Below are 4917 nucleotides of genomic sequence, written 5' to 3' on the forward strand. Positions count from 1 at the left end.
CATCCCGGGTGCAGTGTCTGGAGAGTGGTGGCACCCCTTCCCCGCAGCCTGCCCAATGAACACAGCACGTCCTCCCAACATGACATTTGTTTACTCTGGGGTGCTGACCGGGGCTCGGGTGGTGGTGGTCACCCACTTACTGTTCACGTCCGCAGCAGCCGTTCCTTTATCTCACGGGTGGGGGGCGGCCGCACACAGGACTGTTGGTTCGGCAGATGGGCAAACAGGAAGGCATGTAAGATGTCTGAACACCTCAGCAGTTCCACCCATGATGTAGTGTGCTGTGCACTGCAGCACTCAGTGCCATCTCTCCCACATTTGAAAGCCATTAAGCCCAACAGCAACACTTCTGCCTCCCCTAGTTGCTGCCTTGCTTCCATTTTGAGATGTCTAGATGGGAGAACCCTGTGATGTTCGTTCCGCAATGACACCAGGCACTGCTCCGGTAGTGAATCAAAACACGTGAATCCGCGACTCCCTGCAGAGCGTGCCTCGAGCACCAGTGTGTACGCTCCTGTCTAATGTGAGGTGGCTCGGGCAAGTAGCGTAACTTCACCAAACTTATGACGGTTGGTGCAAAGAACATGCATTCTTCATCAAGGTGAGCTAACAGGAGCAATACATGCCTAGGCCCTCCAGGAAATGGAACACTTGGACTAATTTGGCATGGGACATGCCCTCTGGGCCTTTCAGCATTTTGGGCGTAGGACGTCTCTGGTCCTGGGGTACACAGCTTCTCTGGGCTCCTCTGGTAGATGGCATAGGTGTGGAAACCACAGCTGACTCTGCATGGGTCTCTCTGCTTTTCGTGCACTCCGTGACTCCTGGATTTTCTGCATCCTTCTGGGACAGGGACCCCGACTGTGCCCCGAGAGGCACCACTGGGCGTCTCTGAACAGGGGGGCATCAGGAGGCTTATCAAAGTACTCTGAGTTGAGGGCTGGAGAGTTTTCTGGATGTTTCTGTGAGGGGGCACCGGGCCATCCGTGGCACTTACTAGGGGATAGCCCGGTTTTCCCTGGATTCTCTGGCGAGATACATGGCCCCTCTTTTTTTTCCCGGAAGGGGATAGAGTTCCGTTTATACTTTGAGTAGGGGATGCCCGAAGTCTCAAGCCCCACCTCGAAGGGGACACAGGGCATTTCAAGGCTCTCCTGCTGGGTGACACCGGGCCCCTCCGGGGTATCCTGGCAGGAGATACTGGACCTCTCAGACCTCTTCAGGCTGGAGACACCAAGACTCTCGGCGTTTTCATCGCAGGGGACATTCGCCCATGGAACCACTGGCTTCCAGCGGAAAGGTACATCTGTGTCTTCCGGACAGAGGAAATTGTGGCACTTACGGCTCTTCTGGGAGAAGGGACTGGTCCTCTTAAGGCATTCCGGGCCGGGGACGTGGGGCCTCTCCGACGTGGGGACACCGAGCAGCTTCGGAATCCCTGGACAGGGGAGGCACACCTCCTTAGAGAGGGTGGCAGCGGGCCTGTTGTAAAGGAGAGGCCAAGCACTTTGGCATCGACTGCAGGTAGTGTCTTGGAACAGTCCTTTTCTGTGACCGGAACGCCTGCATTTTCGGGGCAGACTACGTATGCGGGTTTGAGTAAAGATGGTTCAATAAGTCCCTCAGTGCCAAAGGCACGGTACTCTTCAGTGACGGGACAACGGAAACCGGGCCTTTTAATGTCAAGGGGCCTCTCTGCGGAGGGACAACCGTCACAACGCCTCTCAAGCGAGGGCTCAGCGGGTGTCACAGGGAGGTAGCAGAGGCCGAGTGTCTTCTCAGTACAGATGCATTTGTGTCTGGACTGCTCAGTGGCTGAGCAACAAAGTATGGACTTATCGTTGGTAGGACAAGGAGTCCCACAGGAGATGTAAAGAGGCCTCTCAGTGACGGCCGGGGTGCAGCTAAATCTCCCTGAGGCAAGGAAACGGGAATTACTCTTAGCAGCAGGCTGATAGGAACGCTTGGTGATTGAGGAGGGGGTTCATGGCCTATCTACTGTAGCACAGGGACCGGAGAGGTCCCTACGGGAGCCGTCACAGTGCTTCTCAGGTGCAGGCTCTCTTGACCGAGCGCAGCAAGATTTCTCCGTATTGCCATTTATTTCAGAGGACCTCTCAGTTAAAGCGGGGCAAAGGCCCCCAGCTCTCAACCCCTCAGTTCGCCAGTAAACGACTTTGATCCAAAGGCAATAGAGAGTTAAAGCAAGAAGCAGCATCCAGATTGAGACATAGAGCATCCCGAGCAGTTATACGGAAGAATAGCGGAAGGGACAAGCTGTTCTGGGCGGAAATAGCGAGCTGAGAAAAATGCTCCGGCGTCAGAGAAAAGCGCACGCCTTGACACATCCTTTTGTCTTTGAGCCCCGTCCCTTTCAGACTGGGCGCCCCAATTTCCTGCTGGGGTAAAAGTCTCCTTATCTTCTTTATGGGGCCATCTGGACCCATAAAGAAGATAAGAAACCTTTTACTTCAGCAGTAAGTCAAGGAACCCAATCTGAAAAGGACGGGGCTTAAAGAGAAAGAAGAACGTCACTAGGACCTCTTCTCCAATGGCTGGCCACTGTTTAGGAGTCCAGCCAATGAAGAAGAGGGGCGGGGCTTAACCCTCGCTAGTGAAGTTCTCCTAAAAACATAAAATCTCGCGAGCTCGACTGCGCATGTGCGCAGTACGCCACGCGAAACCTAAAAAGGTGTGTTGTTTCCCTCTTGCACGAGCACATCTCATTGTATAGGTTTTGGTCATATTCATTTTCATACTCTTTTTTCCCATAAAATCTATAAATTAATCTATTAAGAGACACAGACTTTTGGGGGCATGTGCTATGCTGGCCTCATCGTCGACATACAGGAGTACTGGATCTGCCCCGTCCCAATCCTGTGTGTATCTGCACCCACCACTTGAAGCGTTTCTTCCGTGTCATTAATGTATAGAGTGAAAAGGAAGGGCCCCACTACGCACCCCTGTACGCACCCTCTCCTTATACCAAAAGGTTCAGTCAGTTCCCCCTGTGTGACAAATCAAACTTTTGCCTTTAAATCATTATACAAGTGGGCTAAAAATGAGATAATTTCCTTCAGGCCCCCTTTTTATTTAGATATTCCTTGAGCTTTCTGTGATTGACTAAGTTGAAGGCACTGCTTAAATCAATAAAACAGATGTACAGTGACCCATCCGTAGCTTTAGTATACCTCTCCAATCATAGGTTCAAGTTGAGCAATTGCTCAACTGTCTCTAAACCTTTCTTGGCACTAGAGTTCTAATCTCTCTAGCAAGACTCTCCGCAACAATTTGGTGTAATCTGCAGGTTGCTACACAAAGCAAATAGCTATAGTGAATCTTAATGAAGTGAAGAAAAAGGTACTTCTCAGAGCTTTGTGGAATCTATCTCCACTCAACAGCCGTTCACACCTAACCTTGCAGTGAATTCCTCCCCACATATACTTAATTTTCCTGCGGCACCACCAATGTTCAAAAACCTGTATAACTTGCATAAAGGTTGGCCACAATCCAGCAAGCTTAGACGTCCTACCCACATATAGGGCCAGATGTAGGAGAGGAAATACCGGTCGGTAACGGCCGATTTCGGCCGTTACCGACCGGTATTTAGGATTTGGCATGTAGGGGCCAACATTTTACAGAATCTGTAAATTTACCGATTCGGTAAATTTACCGATTCTGTAAAATACCGAATCGGTATTTTTACCGATTCGGTAAATCCACATGTAGGTGACACTCCTAAGAGTGTCACAGGCCCTTAAGAATCGGTGTTTTACCACCCAATCCAATTGGGTGGTAAAATACCGAATTCAGGTGTGCATGCACATCTGTGCATGCACACCTGTGCCATGTGACACACAGACATGCCCTTAGGGCATGTATGTGTGCCATATGGCACACATGCCTGTATTTGGGGTGCTAGAGGGTGTCAAAGTGACACCCCCTGCACCCTTGCAGGATTCGGAATTTACCGATTCGGTACATACCGAATCGGTATTGCCCATTGATTCCTATGGGCTTCAAGGACCATAGGAATCTATGGGCAATACCAAATCGGTATTTACCGATTCGGTAAATTGAAAAATAAATTTACCTACATCTCACTACTTCTATTTTACCGATTCATAAATACCGAATCGGTAAAATTCGGTATTTATGAATCGGTATAATAGAATTACCTACATCTGGCCCATAGTCTGCTCCCACACATCCAACCCCACCGGTAAACACCCTCCATTACCACACTCTTCTGGTCACTATCTACCACCAACTTGGCACCTACCGGTGTTCATTAGTTAAAGAAGGCATTGACATACCCGATCCAGAATTTCCTGCGAAGGGACATAATGGAGCAGAAAATTACAATGGACTGCCAGCATGGATAGTTTGTGAGAATGCAAAACTTTGACTGCTCCACATAGCTGACTTTTTTTTTTCCATTTTGGTCACTTGTGTAGACACATTTTAAAATGCATGCAGTCCTATTCAGCACCTTGACTAGGCATACAGAGAAGTGCATTTCCCCAGTGCTTCCAGTAATTCTAACACTTGCTTTATGGAGTAATTTAGATCCAAGAAATAGGGCTAAACATTTCGGACTTATTTCTATTAGTAGCTAAGTTAACAAGCATTTGCAATGCAATTGGTCTCGCCTTTGGGTCCTTATAAGTATTTAGCCATGCACCACTTTATCCTGGGTGCTGCAATATCTACTGTTTGCAGATTTTTTTCAAACATCTAAATCTGCAAACAGTAGATATTGCAGCACCCAGGATAATGTGCTACATGGCTAAATACTTATAAGCTCCTAAAAGCGATTTAGATAGTGGCACTGCCGGGGTCAGCAGGTCTGCCCTGTGAGGAAAAAGGTGCAACCTGGCCTTCTACATTTCTGCATAGTTGGCAGATATCCAACAA

At 49.1% G+C, this 4917-nt stretch overlaps 1 pseudogene; it reads right to left on the reverse strand.

The window, feature by feature from the left end:
* Positions 1 to 358: 358 nt before the first annotated feature.
* On the reverse strand, positions 359 to 2239 carry LOC144762727 (uncharacterized; annotated as a pseudogene).
* Positions 2240 to 4917: the final 2678 nt, after the last annotated feature.

This window comes from Lissotriton helveticus, chromosome 6 (genome assembly GCF_964261635.1).
Source record: "Lissotriton helveticus chromosome 6, aLisHel1.1, whole genome shotgun sequence".
Taxonomy (NCBI): domain Eukaryota; kingdom Metazoa; phylum Chordata; class Amphibia; order Caudata; family Salamandridae; genus Lissotriton; species Lissotriton helveticus.